The following is a 23,558-nucleotide window of genomic DNA, read 5'->3' on the forward strand; positions in this document are numbered from 1 at the left end:
TTTTTTTTTTTTTTTTTTTAAAGGGGGGATGGATAGCTCAGTGGTTTGAGCATTGGCCTGCTAAACCCAGGGTTGTGAGTTCAATCCTTGAGGGGGCCACCTAGGGATCTGGGGCAAAATCAGTACTTGGTCCTGCTAGTGAAGACAGGGGCTGGACTTGATGACCTTTCAAGGTCCCTTCCAGTTCTAGGAGATAAATAAATTAATGGAGATATCCTATTTTTTTATTTAGGCTGGAGGGGGTCTGGCCTGTGAAAGGAATATCTGGAGTTTTAAGCTGCAGGCAAGTGCAGCTCGTCTTCAAGAATCTCTGCAATCTGCCTAAAACAACAGTTAGGGTGAGAATTTGTTACTTATAACCAGTTTCTTTAGTATATTACACTTATATTGCATATTTGTTTTATTTGCTAGGAAATCTGCTTTGATCTGTTTGCTATCCCTTATAATCACTTAAAATTTATCTTTTGTAGTTAATAAATTTGCTTTTGTTTGGTCTATAACCAGTTTGTGTAGAAATCCTACCTTGGGGCAGAAAGCTGTGTATATCCCTCTCCACATTAAGGGAGGGAGTGAATGTCATGAGCTTATGCTGTATAGTTCTCTGTGCAGCATAAGACGGTATAATTTTGGGTTTCCACTCCAGAGGGGGGTGTGCACTTGAGTACTGGGCAGTTCCTTAGCTGAGCCTTCCCATGCAGAGCTGATCTCAGCATCTGTGTGTATAGCTGCAGCTAGGTGTCTCCCTACCAGTATGTGTGCTGGTTAAGTGCAGTCTGAAGCCTGAGGAAGGGCTTGGCTGGCTTGCCTCAGCAATACAGTGTAAAGGTGGGTCAGGTGGGCTCAGTGGTACCACAGTCCCAGGCAGCACCCTGAAAAGGGGGCGAGGGAGAGAACCCGTCACATATACTTGAGCAGAATTTTCGAAAAGTGAAGGAGTGTTAAAAAAAAAAAGTGAGGAGAGAAGGAAGCAAAAAGGATCTCTCATATATAAACAGGATTTCTGTCTTACATGTGTATTTTTATTTATATATATATATATATATATATATATATATATATATATACACATATACATATACACACACACACACACACACACACTCATATATATATACATATACACACACACACTATATGATAAGTGTATATATTACATTACACGGCATGTAATATGCAGATTACACTATTTTCACTACAAGTACACATTATCCTGAGCAATATCACTGCCTTCAAGATATCTGAGCAATTGTATGTGGGACTTCTTTGACGACTTTAGAACAAATTAATCTCTCTTGACCTAAACATTCTATTGGATTTTCTCATCTAGGAAACATGGGAGTTATAAGTGTAGTAGCTCTTTCCATTCTTTGTTGCAAGACATCATGGGAAGAAGTTACCTGTATGTAAAGTTGCTACATAAAACCCAGCCTTCTAGAGAAGGAGAAACTAACTGGTCTAAGAGGCAACTGCCAAGTCTACCGAAGGCCAAGAACCTAATAATTGACTTAACCACATCATCTATTGAAAGAAAAAAATTAAAGTAACAAGGATCTATGAAGGGAACCAGACTAAAATGTTATTACTTTGACATTCAAGAGATGCAAACTCCTTTGCTTGCAAAGGGAAAGAGAGCTCAAATCTGGAAACAGTGACTACATACACAGAAGTCACAAATGCTGCAAGTTTAGACTAAAGAGCTACAGGTCTGTCTCATCTTACGCTGGGGTTACGTTCCGAAGTCAGCGCCAAAAGCGAAAATCGCGTATAGTCAACATTACATTGAGTGTAATGGCAGGCGGAATCGCCCGACTACAGAAATAGTATTTAAATTGTTATTCTTCTCTCTTTTTTTTGTTTTTTTTGTTTTTGCCGACCTCAAAGCTGAAATCGCACATGTTAAATGCGCCCAAGATGCGACAGACCTGTATATGAATTTATATCAGTCTCCGCGAACAGGTTACCTCAGAAGTACTATATAGGCCCATGACTAACAGCAGGAGAGAACTTGTACATTTTAAAAAACAAGAACACTTAAATTTGGGAGCTATTCCACAAAAGACAGCAGTCAGGTTTTTTCCTTAGACCAATTCTAAACCCTCGTAAAATCAGAATTTCACGTACACTCAAAGAAACTTGAGCAAAGCCATGCTATTTAAGTGAAATACTAGATCAAGGTCTAGGATCTAAATATCTATCTTGCTAATTTCAATAAAAGGAAATATGGGTGTGTGTAATTTAGTTCTTACAAATCAGCTAACTACACCTCTACCCCGATATAACGCTGTCCTCGGGAGCCAAAAAATCTTACCGCGTTATAGGTGAAACCGCGTTATATCGAACTTGCTTTGATCCGCCGGAGTGCGCAGCCCCGCTCCCCCGGAGCGCTGCTTTACCGCGTTATATCCAAATTTGTGTTATATCAGGTCGCGTTATATAGGGGTAGAGGTGTATATGGGTGGAGAGAGCCTGCTTTATGTAAGGAAGTTAAGACAAAATCATCAAAATAAATTTTGTAATTTAACGTTTAACCATGCTGGTTTAGTAAGTTTTAAACCTAGTTTCAGAGAAGTCTGTTTTCAATATCCAGGTTAGTAGGACAACATTTTAAAATATATACTCACACAGTTGGGGAGGAACAAACAGCTTAACACATGCATACTAGCTTCCTGACTTCCATATCTCCAAAAACATCTACTTAAAGTACATTATTTTAAAATCTTGTTTACTCCAGTACTCTTCAGTTTTCTGCCTGTAACATTTAATGTAATTGATCTATAAATTTTTAAGGTTATGTTGAACCACTGAAGCAGAATCATATTGCCTTAGTTTGAATAATCACAATACCATTTCATGTTCCAAATTAATGCCCACAAACTATATAAAAATGTATTGTATTAAATCACTTTTTAATAAGTCAGCTACCTGATATTCACTTATGATTTCCTATCGCACAGCCAATTTCTGGTGAAAGATGTGTTTCTTCAGTGTTTCATACATGTGGCTTTCAGCTAAGATCAAATTTTATATCAGACTGATCCTAGTTGGAGCTCTGCAGAGGATGGAAAAGACAATCCTAATTGGTTTCCCCCCAATCTCCAATTCCTGTAATTTTACTGGAATCTGAAAGTCAGCAACCAGCCAATATGCAATAAAGTACTGTTTTTTGATACAGTCCACATTTGGAGCCTCCCAAAAATCCAGCAACATAGTAAATCTCACCACACTGATCTGTTCATGGGAGGGGAGGAGATGAATGGCTTACTTACCTGGTTCACAGTCTCACTGCAAAAAGGAGGGAAGAACGGCAACAAGCGGTGAGGTAAGGATGAAAGTGGAAGGTCAGCAGGTAAAGAATGGGGTAGGGACAGTAGGTAAGAGGAGGGAAAAGGATGCAAGTGGTGGTTTACCTCTGATCTCACAATCCCAGCAATGAGTGGCCACAGGACAGCAGGAAAGAGGAGAAAGATCAGCAATGATTATGTCTGACCTGGGCTAGGACACAAGTTACTATAATTAGTAGTATTACCATATAATACCTAGGATACCTAGTCATAGTAGACTACTGAGCTAGGCGCTGTACCAACAGCTAACAAGATCACACTCCCTGCCCCTACATTACTTACTACCATAATCTGATGTGCTCTTCAAAATTTGATTGCATCAGGACTTGCTGAACATATATTTCATTACTACTCCTACACAAAATAATAATCTAAAGAAAGTTACAAGAAACACAAATTCTCTATATAAATACCAAGAGAATCACTGATTATGAAGATTTAGCTTTCAGCAAATGTCTTTGCATATACTGTACCATGAATAGCTGTTACTTTGAAACACTAATTGCTACTTACAGCCACACTCAACGTTCACATAAAACAGATCAGCAAAAAATAGTTTTAAAGATCAAAGATCCTAGCTGCTGAAAATAAGGCACTTCAGGAACTCTGGTTCATCTCATACCGGTAGAGCAAATTACATACAATGACCACTCAGAGGATACAAGTGGTAAGCAAAATCACTCTTTGTACAAAATGTATTCACATCAAGCTGCATTGTACAAAATGAAGTGGTGGTTCCATAAAGTTTCACTGCTCTCGTCAAGCTGCTCTAGCATGACAGAGAAAATCCATTGAAAGATGTGTAAGTATTAGGAATATCAGCAATATAACACATACACTCAGTTTTCTTGAATACTAAGAGAAATCACATTTTGTTTACACCAGAGATTTAACAGAAGCAGAGCATGAACAAAAAAGAGTTTTATCAAAATGTTAGAATTCCAGAAGCTACAGGCTGTTACACAGAGCTATTGGTTTTACATAGTTTTTAAGAGTACCACTTCTTTATACTGAAGCATCTGACATACCTGTTGCATTGCATAGGAGACCAAATGCCCCAGTCCAAAGATACAATCTCAGAGTTCTTTCCCAGTTTATACATATTCAGTTCAGAGTAGTGAAATACAAATAAAAATCACAAGATGTGTTTCAGATGTCTATCATAACATCGTTAATGTATTTAAATTGTGCATATTTCTGGTTTCCAAGTTCTTCAGAAATAACGTTGCAAAGTTAGGACCCAAAAAATCTCAAATCACATTTTTCCAAGTCAGCTTGCCTTGTCCCACTGGTGGGAGATTTTATGAGAAAAAGCTAATAAAGACAAGGCCAAAGAGCCTACAGTGAACTTGTCAAAGCAGTGTTGGAGAATTAATCTTAAAGCAAAACCAGAAAATTTTTAGTTTCCAGAAATGGCAAGAAAATTTGCTGTTTATCATCTGACTGAAGTCACAGTACCAATAGCAGCACACCTCTATTTTCCAATACTGAAGTACAGCATCAGTACTATACACAAGTCCTGACGAAGCCATAACATTGTGGCCCAAAGGTGAGTGCGCGAACAAGAATGTCATCAGGACACGTTCAGAATTTAAGACTAAAGGGCACTGCTGTAACATCTTAAATTACTTTTACCCCCTTCTATGACAGAGGAATGTTAAACTGCCAAGCCATACTTATAAAGCTACAAATCATAGGAAAATAAGAGCTTTGTCGCTAAGGCTCGATTCAGGCTGACCTCCCAAAACAGGAAATAAAAATGCAAAATCATGCCTATAGGTTAGACAAATAGCAAACAATCCTTAGAGTAGGCATGCTTATTTTGCAATAAAAGTTGAAGGTAGAGGTAGCTGGAACACTGGTATAAACTAAATAGTAATACAGGAAAAACAGGAACCAAAGTTGTTTGTACAAGCAAAGTCTAATTCTGAATAAATTTCAGACCCATAAATATGGACATTACATATGAGATTGTCTGATCCATCTCTGAAAGGACTTGTGTGAATATCTTTCTGGGGGAGGTCATGAGGAACAATGGAATGATAAAGGAAACTTGAGAGGTATAACGGAGGGAAACAAGGGATGCAAAGGGGATGGTAGGGAGGAAAAAGATACCCGATATCAGAGACTGTCTGGGACACACTGTCTTACTGAAGTGTTGGGGGAAGCTGAAACAGAGAGGATGCGTTCTCAGTGTAAAATTTTGCTATTAAGTTTAGCTAACCCAAGGGGTACCTATCTAGATTAGTTTAGGATTTTGAAGGATAAGACCAGGTATGTTTTGAATATCATTTATAAAATGTAAAGCAGAGTAGCACAACTCCAAAAGCTGCCTTAGATCCTGTGTTTGAAAACAGTTCTAGCTTTGCAAAGATAACACTCTGCAAAGGAAATTCAAACATTTACAAAATTAGTAGTTTATTTTGAGCTTCAGTGAATCGAGTATTCTAAGGGTATGTCTACACTGCAATGTAAACCAGGGTCTGAACTCTGGTTCAAGCTTAACCCCTCTTCTGTCTACACACAAATCATGCTAACCCAGGGCTTGGACCCAGGGTCCCAGAAGCCCTGGGGGTAGGAGTATATCTACACTGCAGTAAAACACCTGCAGCTGGCCTGTGTTAGCTTACCTGGGCTGAAGCTGCGGGGCTATAAAATTGCAGTGTAGATATTTGGGCTCAGAACCCTGGTTTTTGGCCCTTGCAAGGGGGGAGAGTCTCAGAGTCTGGGCTGCAGTCCAAATGTCTACACTGCTATTTTTAGCCCAGCAGCCAGTGTCAGCTAATCTGAGCTCTCAGACTCAATGCTGCAGGTTTTTTAAAAATCCCAGTGTAGACAGCCCATAAAGGTATGCCTACACTGCAGTTAGACACCCGCAGCTGGCACATGTCAACTGAGTCAGTCTTGTGGGTCTTGGGCTGCAGGATTATAAAACTGCACTGCAGACATTCAAGCTCAGGCTGGAGCCCAAGCTCTGAGATCCTATGAGGAGGGGGTGTGTCAGAGCCTGGGCTCCAGTCCCAGCCTCAACATCTACACTGCAATTTTACAATCCACTTCCCAAACTCCACGGGCCTGAAGCAGCTGACATGGGCCAGATATGGCTGTTTAATTGCAGCGTACACAAACCCTTCTCTCTCGAAGCAACAAGGGCCTCACTTACTTTAAACAGATATTTAAACCTAGAGGAAAGAGGCAGTGATAAAAAGCTGTTTTAACACAAGTTCTCAAAAGATACCTGTTGCAAAGAATTTTGACAGCAAGAACAGAAACTAAGAACAGTTGCTGCATAAACAGTACAGTGTAGAATTTGAAAGTCAGTTTATAGCATTGCAGTTGTACAACAACTAGCACAATGGAGTCCTGGTCCATGACTGAGGCTCCTCGGTGCTACTCCAATACAAATTGTATCATTTAAGTTAACAATTCAAGACCTGGGCATATGGTTAACTTTGGGGTTAGTGCTATGTCGCTTCCATCTGGAATTGTGCACCATGTCTAATTTAAGCATGCAGAATATACAATATCCTCACTGTGATCACATGCTACACGGGGCACTCAGCTGAAAGTTACTGCCTTGCCAACTGTAGAGAGGATATGTAGGGACACATTTTCAGCATAGTGAGAAATATAAGCATTCAATTCCCTGTGGCAAGAATTACTTTTCCAATTTTCTACAATGCACTTAAATTTATCCATTGACTCCGAGGGTGCTCCTCTATTTTTGTATTTGGGCATCCAGTAACTTATGAGCTACATTTTAAAAGCCTGTTCTCCGATGATTGTAAAAAGTGAGTGTAACCATAGGATAGAAGTACTGATTCTGCATGCCGGCTAAGAAAGTCTTGTGCTCTATGTAGCTTGAAAGGTTGTCTTTCACCAACAGAAGTTGATCCAATAAAATACATTACCTCACCCACCTTGAATCGGTCAGTTTAGTTCACCAAAATCTCATCTGCACAAGTGAAGTTTAATTATTCATTGCCCATTACACAAGCTGTCAACTTGCAATTAAGCATGGGAGCACTGGCTGATTGGCACATCCCAAGTCACACTGGAAATGAAAGTTGGCCTCCTTCCTCAGTTTCCTTGTAGATGTCCAAAATGCCAACTGCCATACATTAGGCAGGGAGCACAAAGCTGAATATGTATATAGTCTCCCTGAAGGGTAGCTTGGGGATCATTTACAAAAAATAGGGAGGCAGGTCAGATTTCATTATCCGCCTCAGATCTCAGCCTTGTCCATACAGGATTTATGTTATGTCAAATCAGCACCTTGTCTCAGAGGGAGGGGTGTTTATTTCACTATACTGAATCTACAACAGTTTGCATTAATGTAGTGACGTGCCTTTTGAAGGTTCCCAAAACACACCACCCCGCTAAAATATGGGCACTGCTGGGGCAGCTAACTGAAATCATGCAACATTGGGGTAGGAAAGCACATTTAGCCAAGGACACTAAGGCTATGGGCTTGTCTTTACTACCCAGGAGATCCACGCTACTGCAATTGATGCAGCAGCTGTCGATTTAGCGGGTCTAGTGAAGTCCCGCTAAATCAACAGCAGAGCGCTCTCTATTCGACCCCGATACTCCAGCTCTCCGAGATGAGTAAGGGAAGTCGACCAGAGAGCGTCTCCCATCAACGCAGCGCAGACACTGGGGTAAGTCGACCTAAGCTATGTCGACTCCGGCTACATTATTCACGTAGCTGGCGTAGCATAACTTAGGTCGACAAGCGGCCACTGTAACACTGTAGTGCAGACACTTATAACACCAGAAGGAGGTTTTCTGTTGCAGTTGTAAATCCATCGCCTTGAGAGGCAGCTTCTTCCATCAATCTAACAATGCCTATACTAGGGTTTAGGTTGGCGTAACTAAGTCTCTCAGAGGTGAGAGTTTTTCATGCTTCTGAATGCCGTAGTTGGTCAACGTAATTTTTAGGTGTACATCAGACCTCACACAAATCCTCCAGTCTTCAGAAGAGGCCCAGGGTACTGTGTGTTTTTAAAGAACAGCATGGAACAGACACACATTTTTAACATCTCTTCCTAAAGCCCATATGGAATAAACTGCATGGATTTTAATTTCTCAAACTCAGAAGGATGAAAGGCAGAGCTGACTGTCAGGACTTGAGTAAAAGCCTACATACCAAACCTAATGATTTAGCCATTAAATCAACATTTCTATCCAGAACACAATACAAGTACTCACTTTGGGTACAAAAAGTTGTCAGCCACCTTTTTTGGACAACCAAATTTGACACACGCTGGTTTTGGACAAGATTTAGGGCTTGTTGACAATACCGCTTAAGTCGACGTAACTTATGTCACTCAGGGGTGTGAAAAAGCCACCATCAACTGATGCACGTTACACTGACTTAAAGTGGTGTCTACACCGTGCAATGTTGGCGGGAGATGCTCTCCTGCCGACATAGCTTCCGCCTCTTGTTGAGGTGGAGTAAGTACGTCCAGCTATGTCGATTAAGTGTGATAGTGAAGACAAACCCTTAGATCAGGAGCGGGCAAACTTTTTGGCCTGAGGGCTGCATCGGGCTTCAGAAATTTTATGGAGGGCCGGTTAGGGGAGGCTGTGCATCCCCAAACAGCCAGGCATGGCCTGGCCCCCACCCCCTATCCGACCCCCCCTGCTTCTTTCCCCGATGGCTCCCCCCCGCCCCCGGGACCCCTGCCCCATCCACCCCTCCTGCTCTGTCCCCTGATCACCCCCGGATCCCCCGCCCCGGACTGCCCCCCACCGCCCCATCCAACCCCTCCTCTCCTTCTTGACTGCCCCACCCCAGGACCCCTACCCCATCCCATCCAACCATCCCTTCTCCCTGACCCACCCCCCAAACCCCTGCCCCCATTCAACCCCCCTGTTCCCTGCCCTCTGACTGCCCCCACCCCTATCCACATCCCCGGCCCCTGACCACCCTCCGAACTCCTCTGCCCTCTATCCATCCCCCTCCCCCACTCCCTGCCCCCTTCCCGCGCTGCCTGGAGTGCCGGTGGCTGGCGGCGCTACAGCCGCGCCGCCCGGCTGGAGCCAGCCATGCACCAGACAGCACAGAGCACCAGGTCAGGCCGGGCTCTGCAGCTGCACTACCCCAGGAGCTCGCAGCCCCGCTGCCCAGAGCATTGCGCCCACGGCTCAGTGAACTTAGGCTGCGGGGAGGGAGGATAGCGGGGGAGGGGCCGGGGGGCTAGCCTCCCAGGCCAGGAGCTCAGAGGCCGGGCAGAACAGGCCCACAGGTCATAGTTTGCACACCTCTGCCTTAGATATTCAAGTCCAGGTCAATTCCCCTTCCTCCTCCCATCATCCCCCTATTCATTTACCATCCAGAATATTTAGATCAGCAAGTTAAGATCACAATGGTCTAAAAACAGTATTGCTGGATGCCGCTGTTTCCCCACTTAATATGATGGCACCTATGTACAGAGTTCTTTCCATAACACTACATAGAAAAAATATATGGTCACATGGCAAGAGGGAGCAGATAAAGGGGATGGAGGAAAAAGAAAATCTGTAGAACTAACAATATGCATGCCAGATTTCAACTCAGTCATTTTGCTTGCATGTTATATAATTCCTTTCCTTCTCTTTTGTGCTTTTAAACTGTAACCTCTGAAACAGGGCCCTGTCAATCTATGTATCTGAAGTGGCAGGCACCCTTTGGGGTACTTATTAACAGTACTAAGTACTCTCTTTCCTCACTGTCCCACACCTGATCCCCCAAAAATACTAGAGAGCAGGATTTATATGGTAAGTGATCAGGACAAAAAACATATGGGATACTGTGTTTACAGTGACAGTAACATTTCATCAGGCAGGATATCCAAGATCAACAATGCTTCACAATTTGGCCAACTGCAGCCTTCACCAGTAAAAAGTACTTCTGCCTCAACCACTGGGATCTCCTTAGAAATATGTACAGTAACAAAAGATTGAAAAAGGTAGACACAAGCTTGTTGAAGAAACAGATAAATCACATGATTGGGTCAAGTGAAGTTTCTTTATTTAAAAGACCTACCATTGCAGAAAAATATTAATTTTTTAAAAAAGCTAATTTAGATGTAAAAGTCAATTGTAAACATTAAAATCTTTTGAGAGGCATATTTCACTCCAAGTGGAAGGAGCCTTCTGGTCAATTAAGGCTTACCGAAGAGTTTCAACCCATTCTTATGGCAGGATAAACAGCGTTCTAGGGCCTTGACAGTGAGAAATTAAACTGTCATCAAGGCTGAGGCAGGGACATGAGAATTCTCCAATATAGGGGACAGACTGATATCACTTCCAGTATCTGTGATTGTGCAATGAAGAATTGATGTAAAAATTAGAAAGAGCTGGGGATAAATGGGCAACAAGCAGAACCATGCAAGGACTGGTTTATGTACTGTGCATACGAAACTTAGGTCATAGGTCACTGTGACTTTGCAGAATGGCAAGCTAATTGCTGTAGTAAAATCAAACTAAACATTAGCCATGTCCGTCTGAAATCTCTAAAATGCAGTTTTGTAGACAACATGTACAAGTCGCTTTTTCTGGCAAGTATATTGAGCAATTCTACTTAAATATATAGGAAAAAGATAAACATAGGGTGGAGATCTAAGAATGGAGAGAGAGAGAAAGAACAGATGAAACTGAAGGAAGATACATTATGATTAGTTAAGAGAACGGTGTGACATTAAGAAGGATAAAAAGGACAGAACAGAAGCAAGTTATCTTTTAAAATGCAAAAGACAGAAATTTAGTTGACTTAACAATATGGTACATAACTCCTAGTTTTAAATCAAACTTGCAGTTTGTACTACACCTATGAAAAGGCATCAATATTTGAAAGTTGGGCCAGACCACAAGAATTACTTAAATATAGTGAGATGAAAGCTTTCATCCTTTCTGTACTGATCTCTACAGCTTATTGGGAACCTGATTTGTTATAAATTAGTTGACAGCTCATTTTTAAAAAGAAAAGAGAATCTTTGCAACATTAACAGCAAAGTGTCTTTTTAATAGAAGTCTACTGTTGTTTAAAATCAGTTGCTTATGTGTGTGTTAAATAATTCATAATCCCCCTCTTTAGAATCACTGCTGCTCTACCGAGGTGGACACAAGCCTCGTTTTGGACTGTTATGTTTCATTTTGTGTTTCACCACCTCTTAATAGGGTTGCCAACTTTCTAACCACAGAAAACTGAACACCCTTGCCCCACCCCCTGCCCTGAGGCCCTGCCCCTTCTCTTCTCTGAGGCCCCTCCCTCCATCGCTTGTTCTCCCCCATCCTCACTTGCTCATTTTCACTGGGCTGGGCCAGGGGCTTAGGGAGCGGGAGGGGGCGAGGTCTCCGGCTTGCGGTGAGGGCTCTGGGGTGGGACGGGGCCAGAAATGAGGGGTTCAGAGTGTGGGAAGGGGCTCTGGACTGAGGCAGAGGGTTGGGTTGCTGAAATGGGTAAGGGCTCTGGCTGGGGGTGCAGGCTCTGCAGTGGGGCCAGGACTGAGGGATTTGGGGTACAAGGGGGGCTCCGGGCCAGGGTTGAGGGTTTCAGAGTGTGGGAGGGGACTCTGGATTGTGGCAGGGGGTTGGGGTGAGGGAGGGGATAGGGGCTCCAGCTGCAGGTGCAGGCTCTGGAGTGGGGCCAGGGATGAGGAGTTCGGGGTGCAGAAGGGGGATTAGGGCTGGGGCAGGGGGTTGGGGTGCAGGCTGTGGGCGGTGCTTACCTCAGGCAGCATGTCTCTCTGGTTCCTAGGCAGAGGCGCGGCCAGGAGGCTTTACGCGCAGCCCCCGCCTGCAGGCGCAGCCCTCAATGGCTGCAGTTCCTGGCCAATGGGAGCTGTGGAGCCAGCGCTTGGGGCAGGAGCAGTGCATGGAGCCCCCATGGCCATCCCTATGCATAGGAGCCAGAAGGATATGTCGCTACTTACCAGGAGCCGCATGGAGATGGGTAGGGAGCCTGCCAGCCCCGCACCAACCGGACTGTTAACGGCCCAGTCAGTGGTGCTGACCGGAGCCGCCAGGGTCCCTTTTTGACCAGTGTTCTGGTTGAAAACTGGACACCTGGAAACCTTACCTCTTAATAAAGTGGGATTTTTATACTGTGTAGTGACTACATGACCACTTATCTTTGAATTTTACTCAGCCAAACTTTGTTGAACTGTTAACGGATTACCGTAAGTACACCTGCAAAGCAACTTCATTCCAAGATTTAACACCAATATCCAGCAGTATCATGCAATTATTGTTAGAACTATCCCAACATAAAAAGCCTAATGCAGTTCTTAGAAAATTTTAATTATATAAACTCCCCTGCACTGACAACAAAAGCTACCTTGGTAAGCTGCTTACCTGAATTCAGAGAAGCTAGACAGGAAAAAACACCTTCAACTTCTCATTTTGCATTCTCACCCTTTAACAGACACACCAATTTATCCAAAAGCTGCAGATCTCTTGTTAAGAAAGGTTCACTGTATTGCCACACCTGTCCTACTAAGCTGCTTTAAACAATGTTCTACTGGACAATAAAAGTACTACAACATGAAGGACATAATTCCATGAGACTATACTTCTGAAAGCAACTTCAGTCACCCCACCTCCTACAAGAGTTTAATACAAACTTGGTTACTTTTTTGCAATCTGATGCTTAGCCTTATTTATTTTGCCACCAGATACACAATAGGACCAACAACTGGTTAAATCAATCTACATATTTCTAGACACATTTAGTTCTAAGATATATAAATTACTCCTTAGTTTGAAAACTACTACTGTCAGCTTGATTTAATCCCAAATGCCTGTAAAAATAGGATTTTTATGGGAGAAACTTTAAACATTTTTATTTCAAGTACAATAGTCCAAAGTTGTGTTAGTACTCAACAGCCAGAAAGTGAAAGTGTCTAGTCTATTTTCTTTGCCCAAGTTAAGTGTAGCGCAGACACACATTCGTGGTAGAAAATAGTTATGAGTAAAAGAATTTCAGAAGTCCAATACAGGGCATTCAAGCATGCTGGCAATAGCTAATTTTTGGCCTAAAAAAAATACTAATTTTAAGCTCCTACTGTAAGGTGGCTTTGAATTTGTATTTATACATCTCCCCAACACCTCATGTGGCTACACAAATTAGAACTATAAATCATAGGAGGCACACCATAGCATTACTGTCTTAAAACACAGGCTACTTAAACTGTTTGGGTGGTTGTCAGAGCTTGCCAGGTCAGCCATGCTGTTAAAAGTTTGGTCCAGCAAACAAGGTATTACTACATATTAGGCTATCCTTCAGGATGTGGTATTTGTCAGTGTCATGATACAAATGTGTCATAGCACAACATAAAATGGCTAACCAGGAATCACCCTGTGCACAGGAAGCCTAAATTCTGAATGTAGAGACAAGTTCAGGTTCTGCAAATCTTGACAGGTTAACAGCAGAAGAGGTAAACTTCTACGGATTTCCCATTTAAAAACTACTGTATGGGAAGTAAATATTCACCCTCTTACACCCCTCATCACCACCTTCTGGCAAATATGAAGCTTTCAATCCCTATAGCTTGTTTAGCATGTAAGGGCTTGTCTACACTGGCACTTTACAGTGCTGCAACTTCCTTGCTTAGGGGTGTGAAAAAAACACCCCCAAGCACTGCAAGTTTCAGCACTGTAAAGTGCCAGTGCCGGTAGCTGTGCTCTCAGCACCAGTAGCTATTCCCCTCGTGGATGTGGTTTTTTTAGAGCGCTGGGAGAGCGCAGCGCTTTAACGTTGCTAGCGAAGACTCGCCCTTAAGTTCAAGGCTTCAGTTATTTGACAAAGAGCCTCGAGAAGTTGCCTGAAGCTGACTTAGGCTTGGTCTACAATAACCCCCCAAATCGAACTAAGGTACGCAACTTCAGCTACTTGAATAACGTAGCTGAAGTTCAAAGTACCTTAGTTCGATCTTACCTCGGTCCACACGCGGTAGGCAGGCTCCACCGTCGACTCCGCGGTACTCCTCTCGTCTAGCTGGAGTACCGCAGTTGACGGCGAGCACTTCCTGGTTCGACTTATCGCATCCAGACAAGACGCGATAAGTCGAATCCAGAAGTTCGATCGCTCGCCGCCGAACTACCGGGTAAGTGTAGACATACCCTTAAAGGGGTGGGGGAAAGAAATTAGGTTTTAACTCATTTTGTTTCTTCATGATGAATAAAACCTTTTAAAAAAAAGTTCTCTGTATGGAACATTAAAAGTTCATGTCTTGTTTACCCCATTTTACCTGCAAGATTATGAACAACTAGAGAACTAGGAGCATAACAAGCAGGGAGGGCAATGCTTTTCATTTAAATTGTTTAAAGCGTTGTTTTTGCTAATCCCTATTTAACTCAAAAGCCCGATAAACACAGCTGAAATAAGAGATCTGTAAAAATGTACCACCTGTCCCCCCACCCTTCAATTAAAGGTTGAGAGGTTACCACACATATCTGAAGGTATGTCTGCACTTTAAGTTGGAGGTATAAATTCCAGCTCAAGGAGACACACTCATGCTAGCTCAATAAGAACAGAATATAGATGCAGCAGCACAAGGGGTTAGCTGCCCAAGTACGTACCTGGGTCTTGGATGGGTACATAGTCAGGGTGGCTAGTCCCTCATGCTGCTATACACTATTTTTAGCACACTAGTTCAATCAGAACTACCAGGGGTATGTCTCCTTGAGCTGGAGTTTACCTCTTCATCTCAAAGTGTAGACACACCCTCACACATCCAACAAAATCAGGGAAGAAGGACTTAACAGTTCTGATATTTCTACAGTAAAAAAACAAGCAGAAAAAAAAAAAAACACGTTATATTGAAGAAACTTTTCATGCCTCTGTTATATACATCTTAATGCAGCTAAAATGGGCCAAAGCTATTTTTTATTGCTTTACAGGTCATTTTATTGATTGACTGTTTTCACACAACTTTGTTACAGTATAATCAACCTCTTCCACAGCAAAATTCCACACCATGGGAAGCCAAAGATATCCGCTTGAAGTCCCTGATCTTATGTATGAGCTCGGTACCTCCAGTACCCTATCCGTAATCCACTTGCTGGCAGCACAGCACCAACAGCCAAAGCTGCCCCTTGGATCCCCACTTAGGCCCTGTCTTCACTAGGAAAATAGGTGTTAGCTACCACATGTAGCTAACATGGCAAACATGGTAAAAAATCTAGTATGGACAAGGCAGTTTTTACAAACATATTAATACTACATCACTTTTCTTAATTTGGACAACCTTAAAGCAGTATCTTCACCATGAAGGGAGTTCCATGAGAAATGCAATACAGCCCCAAGTTGTACTATCTTTCCCAAGTAGTTTACACAGAGCTGAAGAGGGGGCAGTGTGCTTCAGCTACATCCATGCTCAATGCAGAACCACCCAATCACTACTCCATGGAGTGACTTCAGAAGGTAGGTGGGAGGAAGAATGGGTCCTTTGCCCTCTCTTTTCCATGAATGGATGAAGAAAGCATGAGCTAGCCCTAAGTGTCAGTTAGGAGTTTAATTTTAAAGAGAATGTAAACTTCACTTACATCAGATGTATAAATTTCCATCTTGACATAAGTAGTATGTACATGAATCTCCAAACACAGAATATACACCCCTCTGTGTGTAGAAGACTTGTCTGTGTAAGATGATGTTTTACTAGTAAAAATTGCTGGAATAACTAGCAAATCTATGCAGATTGCTTAGCTACAATTCTGAATACAGGCAAGAATGCCTGCTGTATCTTGATACAGAAGTTCTCCAGCCATGCCAGCAAAGTGGTACGTTTATCCTTTAGGGCCAATCAGAATTATATACATGAGGTGAAGACTCAGAAGTGAGTCTGTTCAAAAGTTTAATGCATCAGGAAAATTACTGGTCCCATCTTTACTAGCTAGGTAGATCATGTACAAGAAAAATTAAAGAATGGTTGCTTCAATCACTGACTGGTTTGAAATAAGTTAAACTAGAAAAGTCTGCTGAAAATGTCAGCTAAGTAAAAGCAGCATTCTGCATAATTAGTATTTAATATTACACAAATATGTAGGATTTTGCTTGTGTACATTAAATATACATACATATAATACATGCTTAGTTTGCACAAGTATAACCCTGTAGTTTATTTTTGCTTTTTGCTTTCATTTGAAACATGAACTCTGGTCACTCAATTAAGGCCTAACTTCAGTTGAAAGATGTTTGTGATACTTTGCACTTAAAGTCAATTTTTGTCGAAGTACTCCCTTTCTCCTGTAATTAAAGAGTAGCAATTTAAATAAGAGGCCTCTGGCCCAAGGGCAGTTAGAATGGCCAGTAGAGCTACTGATGAGTATTAAATATTTCCATAGTTTGATGGTCACACATTTTGTAATAATACTTTCTAGTAGTAAAACACATTCCCAAAAAATTTTAGAAAGTGAATGAAATTATTCCATAATAAAATCAGAATATGTAATAAGTGTGCGTAAGCCTATAAAATACTGAACCAAGTCTGAGATGCCACTGTATTAGGATGTTCTTAGACAAAAATGAAAATGATTTATAATCCAAATTTTTTTGAAAAGAAAATTAACTAATGGAAAATTGAAAATGTGTGAAGTGTACTATGTTGACCATGTCTAATTATCTTGTGAAATGCTTTGCACTGTCACCTGGAAGATCCTGGTTTGATTTTCAGGTCTGTTCTTCTATTCCCCAAACTTCCAGGTACTGCCACATCTTAGCTACTTGTAATGCATCCATCAACTTGGTATTTAAGCATTACACTTAATCAATGTCAGAGAACATAACATAGTATTTCTTTGATCCCCAGGAGCAGGTGTGTATGAATACAACTGTGTGTGCATACACATACAGACACTGTTTTGTGAAGGAAGGGGGGGAAATTAGGGAAGGCTTTCAAAAAAGTATGCCTTGCATTTGAACCAAATACCCAGACTTGGGCACTATCTGATCTCTCTGTGTAGGAATACAAAGGGATCACAGTAAAAACACTTTGCAATACTCAATAGAAACTCCTCTCCATAATACTAATTTATAGCATGTTCCAAGCCTGAAGACCCTTGGGACACTGAGAAAAGGTATTGCAAAAACTCATCCCTAAATCTGAAAGCCAAAAGGGGGCGGGGGGGAATGGTGTAGAAACTGAACATAACCCTCTCCCCGCACCCAAACAACAAGTAACCACCACACTATGCTCAAGTAATACATAAGATTCGGGGTGGTACTGTATTGATTAGTTTTGAAGAAAGCCCCATCTTCAGCTGAAAGGACCGTGGCTGCAACAAAGCGCAAGAGGAATTAATTTCCTCCCCTGCCCCCCCCTCCCTTTTTTTTTTATTTAATTTTTTTTAAATCAGAGCTCTGATGGTCCTTGATATTCTGGGAAGTTGTATTAAGAAAAAAGGGAGGTGGGGGGAGGGGGGGACTTAGAACACATTAAATCTAGCTTTTAAGCCTCTTTGCATACACTGTTCCAAATACACCAAAATCTATACAAAGTGTTCTTCTCCTTTTTAAGTATAACACAAAAAATAAATAGTATCAATCAAGGGACATAAACATGGACATGACTTAAAACAAAGGCAGATGACTTTAAACAAATGTTATCATTGTATAATCTAGTAGCAACTGTCACATTCAGTTAATTCAAGTCTCATCAGAACCAGAGAAGTCAGAGTTAAAAATAAAGCTCTTTTGGAGTTACACAACATTATAGAAAACAGCAGCATGATCCTCAATTTTTTACAATTAACACAACTAGATAAGATACTGTTGTACAACTTGACTTTTTCAAATAATAATACCAAACTTTAAACTAGCAATAAATGATAAAAGAAACTCAATCAAGTTTGCATCTCTCAACAGCTTATTTCCTGCCCAAAGAGCCCTTTTGTTCTGCTTCCCCGCATACATTTTAATATTCTGCCAGCACAGGAAAACAAAACAATCACAAAATTTGGCACACACATAAGCATAAGTGCCTTAGAGGGTAAAATGAAGAAATACAACAAGATTAGAACAAACAAAAAAATCCTACCAAGAAAATCTGCACAATTTTCTGTTTGCTTCACCCCAGATTAACTTCACTGGAAGCTGTATTCCTGAGCAACCTAACCTGAACAGAAAGCCCCACCTTCTTTAGTTCTAGTGGCTGAAATGGAAAAAACTCCACCCTTTCACTAAAACTAGTATCTCTGATTGGTAAAACTTAATATCCATTATTTAAAGAACTTTTCCTTGCTAGCATGTTAGGTTAATCTGGTTAAAACACCCAGGACAAGCTGGTTTCTTAAAGAAACAGCACACAAGCCTTTAGTTGTGCCAACCTAAGGCATTTTATTACATTATTTTTGACTAGCTGGATACCAATTAATATTACATAAAACTGAACAATACGAGCCTAGACTTTGCTACTCTGGATCTTGAATATAACACTCAAAACCATATGGATTCATAGGGTTTTATCTAGAAACATAAAAGTGATGTTAAAGAATACATACTTGTGACAAATCTAGATGTACTGTAAAACTTCATGAAGTGAAATGGAAAGAATTCTATCTATATAAAGCTTAACTGCTGCTTGCTTTTTAATATAGGATAAAATTTAATTCAAGCTTCAGGAATAAATGCACTATTTAAAAATCACATAATAAACTAACTGAAAAATTAAGTACACTATACGTAACTTTCAAGGTATGATTTAGTAGTCTAAACTTGAAAATATGAGTAGTCAGTCACTTGTTTCAACCTGCTTTCTTCTGCTAATTTAAGACATGACTCAGCAAAAGTGGCTTTCACACTATGGAAAACATCTGGATCTTACCAGGGTCTAGGTATGTTTCTGTGTCAGCGACAGTCAGTGTTTTTTATTTTTTGCTGATTCAATCTTTGTTTATCTAACACTATTTTAAAGCTATTTTTAAAAAAGAATTTATTTTAATAATTAGATCTGATAATTAGCTTATGACTAAATATTCCATTCAGCTGATCTTTACACTTCATAACTGAATAATACAAAATGCTGTCAGTTTGCATTAACAAGATTTTAGGCATCATTGGGGAAAAAAAAAAAAAAAAATCTGAACAGCTCCCGCCCCACCTGCCAGAAAAGTCTACCTAACTGACAAGCCTGACATTCAGGGGGAAAAGTTACGCAGAATAAAGAGGCATCTCGCATCATGTCTCACAAATGCACAGATCACTTCAGGAAGATTCCTCCCTGACTCAACCCAGAAAATGCTGTATTCTGGAGACTGACAGATGAACAGGACACCTCCCCCCTTTTAGTGCCACCACAGTTCACCCAGTTAGTGTTGTATTACATGCAAGATTTTCATGGGTTTAATGTTTCATCCATTTCAAACTCTACCCAGGATGGTACAAGCTGTGAATTATCTGCACATTTGTACTTTTTGTCAGGTTTTGTTGGGGGGGGGGGGGGCAAGGTTGTTGGTTTTTTTTTTTTTAGAGAGAGAGAGAGAGAGAGAGAGAGAGAGAGAGAGAGGAGGCGGAAATAGGGATCTCTAGGGAGAACAGCCAATTCCCAGCCCTCTGGTTCTCACCCCTCTTTCCTCAAGACTCCATTGCAGCAGCTTTCCTTCTGAAATAATTAAGGTCTAGGCTATACTGCAAAATGGATGCCAGTTTCAACAGTGTTGAGGGATAACTGTTTTATATAGGGTCTCCAAGATTGTATTTGTAGAGCAATGGGCCCTTCTAAACTATTTTGCTATTATAGATTAAAAGTCCAAGAAATTTTAGTCACAGCAAAATACTACGTTATTACCCACATTTGAGGGGAATATTTACAGTAAAATACTAGGCTGAATTTTAATGCATGCACCACTTTCTAAAAAAAGCTTTTTTTAAAAATAAAAAAGGGGGGGGGGGCTAACTTTAAGAAGGCTCTACAGCTGCACAATGTATTATAGTGCCTAATATACTAACTGAAAAAGTCAATTCAGAGGCCTAATCCCAAGATGCTTTGTGAGGATTCTGTACTTTGAATGCACAGAACATTAAGAATAAAGTTACTCAGATCCTCTTCATATAGTTTCACAGCTGTATTGCAAAAGACAGCATTAAATCATAAAAGTGCCATGCAATCTAAGCAATCGATGGCAAGAACATAGTTTAGGCAAATAAAGCAACATGAGTAAGACTTGTAAAGGGTCACAATGATACGTAGGACAAACTTCTAACTTTCAATTTGGAGTTCATGAAGTTGCAGGTCTGTGGGAACAATAGATACAGTCACAAAATCTTACCATTAAAACCACCCTACTCTGGAAAGGCAACATCTTCTGCCCTAAAAACAAGTTTTGTTCCTTACATATACAACCTTATATTGTATTTATATAGTACCTTTCTTCCTGAAGAATCCCAGAAACCCCATACCTATCCATCACCACAGAAATGCAGCCACCATCAGATGATCTACAACATCCAAACAAATAGCACACTGCATAGTATTGAAAGGGGAGAAAATTTTGTCCAAGAATACCCTATTTTTACTAACTGGGCTAGGGAATAGTTTGCTGCCCTTGTGAAGTAAACAGACACCACCACCACTCCAAATCAGAGGACTGGGGTAAGGATACAACTGGCCTGGATTCTTGTTTATTACATATCAAAGTTCATGTGTGGATACAGCTGAATTTAGGGGTTAGAAATCCAGGTTGGAATTTTGTTGCTCAAATCCCTGTCCAGCCTCAAAGAAAACCACAATCAGGACTGTTGAAAATGAGCATGAAGGACACTAATTTTATAGGTTTAATTTCTGCACACATCCTATATTTTTCTGGATCAGAGTCTGGAGAAATTCACTTTATTTCAAACTCAGAAGGGAAGTTAAGCCTCTGCTGGTCTTGTAACATCTGCAGAGTGAAACTGATGTGATCATCGTAGTTGCAATCTGCTACTTAATTAGGGAAGCTCTGAGCATGAGCAGCCTTGAAGACAAATTCAAATTTTAGCTGCTACTGTAACTTTCACTGGAGACAAGAGTAAGAAAAGAAGGTGCCTTAGTCTCACTTGATTATTTTAATTGTAGAAAACCCAGAAGTCTATTTCTGCTGCAATATTAAGATATTAAGATACATAAAAGATACATAGTGAGACTAGATAGCTCAGGAAAAGAAGAACTGAGCCTGTTACATTTAAGTCTCCAGTTCAAACAGAACAGAATGGTAATGATCAAATGCTTTCATCTGATGGCTGTTCAGTGATCTATGTAAAAACATGTCAATCTCAGTCCAGGTCCTTATGGGCATGTGTGAATCACAAAAGCCTGCCAAAAAATGGTGCCATTTGTGAAGCAGTCTTAGGAAACACATAACACTTACCTCTAGGTTTCTACAGGTTAATAAATGGCAAAGCAACATAGGGAACTACAGCTTTCATGTTATGTACCTGCACTATGGAAAAAGGTCTCCAGCCTCCAGGGCTGTCAATATGCCAGTACTATTATGGGGTTCATTCTTGGGTATGTTTTTTTTTAAAGAAATGCAGCTCTAACTTTAACTTGCTTTCCACCATTATCTGCCTTTCCATTTTAAGTTGTGGTACTAGTTATTTAGCTTGCTAATTCTTTCCCACCCCGGGCAAATTTCAAAATTTATGAATATTTACACAAACAGTAATTATGCTTTTGAAGTTGCTATATACAAAAACTTTACTATTCTTAATAATTTTGAAAATGGTATACCTATTGATCACCAGATTATCTCTGAATACTTTAAATTATTCTATAAAAATAGCCATTCTCTCAACAGATGACTTGCATGTACACTAGTGCCATGACTACATGAACATACAAATCATTGTTTCAAAAGTATATTCCAAACACTATTCTGTTCACTTTCTTATACCATGGTGATGGGCATGGTATCTGGGCATCATCCTCAAAAGAGAGAGTGATTTACATCACTGATGTATTCTATGTATATCAGCTCCTCCCTGAGTTAGTTGCATGAGATTGCATTTTGCAGATATGCTAGTAGGTTATGAGTAGCTGTGTGGAAAGATCAAAGAATGGAGATTTGCATTTTCAGCTGAAAGTTTTGAAGTTAGTGTTCATCCTTTGATCCTGTGGGTGTGAATTCCACCACCAAGAACAAACTCTCCCCTGTGCAGATGAGCTTCTCCTTAGTGACATACAATTCCATTATTCAAAAGGAGCAAAACTGTCAAAGGCAGTCAAGCGCCTGGATGGTTAAGCAGTATTTCACGTATTCTAGGGTAAAACCAGAGGATTAGGACCAAGACCTTGAATCTGACTATTTGTTCAACAGGAAGCCAGCAGAATGAGCGGTATACAGATGTGCTCTTGGTAACCTCACAGTCTTTCTAGTAAAAAGTGACAAAGAGTCCTGTGGCACCTTATAGACCAGCAGACGTATTGGAGCATAAGCTTTCGTGGGTGAATACCCACTTCGTCAGACGCATGAGGACTCTTTGTCGCTTTTTACAGATCCAGACTAACATGGCTACCCCTCTGAGTCTTTCTACTGCTTTTCTTGATGCTTTCAATCTAAGGGTACATCCAGACTACCCGCCGTATCGGCGGGTAACGATCAATCCCCAAACACGCTCCCCGTCAACTCCGGAACTCCACCGGAGCGAGCGGCGGTAGCGGAGTCGATGGGGGAGCCGCGGCCGTCGATCCTGCGCCGTGAGGACGGGAGGTAAGTCGGAATAAGATAAGTCGACTTCAGCTATGGTATTTCCGTAGCTAAAGTTGCGTATCTTACATCGACACCCGCCCCTAGTGTAGACCAGGCCCAAGATATATTGCACTGCTACAATCAAGTCTGGAAATAACAGAAGTGCATATGACCAAGGCCAGGCCTTAGATGCCTGGCTAGCCATAGAAGGTCAAATGTGTTTTTGTGACTGATGCTATAGGAAAGTCTAACAAAATATCCTGAAGGACCCTATACATTAGATACCCTAAAGTCTCCAATAGTCCAAAATTGTCAGCGTGGCAGATAGCACCTCACAGTGCTTCCTTCTGCCTAGAACAGGGGTCAGCAACGTTCGGCACGCGGCTCGCCAGGGTAAGCACCCTGGTGGGCCGGGCCAGTTTTATTTACCTGCTGACGCGGCAGGTTCGGCCGATCGCGGCCCCCACTGGCCGCGGTTCGCCGTCCCGAATCAATGGGGGCGGCGAGAAGTGACGCGGGCAAACGATGTGCTGGCCGCGGCTTCTCGCCGCCCCCATTGGCCCGGGACGG

The 23,558-nt window shown here is 41.3% G+C and overlaps 1 protein-coding gene across 6 annotated transcripts in view; it reads right to left on the reverse strand.

The window, feature by feature from the left end:
• Positions 1-23,558, reverse strand: part of ZFAND6 (zinc finger AN1-type containing 6) — a 60,165-nt gene that overhangs the window by 31,151 nt on the left and 5,456 nt on the right. Inside the window, exons 1-2 of one of the 6 annotated variants that reach the window (XM_024193935.2) lie at positions 18,362-18,377; positions 2,923-3,049 (exon numbers count right to left, since the gene is read on the reverse strand). The exons of 3 other annotated variants lie outside the window; for them this stretch is intronic. The gene's annotated coding sequence lies outside the window, so the exon portion shown is untranslated. Of the gene's footprint in view, positions 1-2,922; positions 3,050-18,361; positions 18,431-23,558 lie in introns of those variants that run through there. 2 more of the 6 variants (XM_024193934.2, XM_024193936.1) reach the window with 2 other exon arrangements.

The sequence above is a fragment of the Terrapene carolina genome, unplaced genomic scaffold (assembly GCF_002925995.2).
Source record: "Terrapene carolina triunguis isolate 2854851 unplaced genomic scaffold, T_m_triunguis-2.0 Scaffold67, whole genome shotgun sequence".
Classification (NCBI taxonomy): domain Eukaryota; kingdom Metazoa; phylum Chordata; order Testudines; family Emydidae; genus Terrapene; species Terrapene triunguis.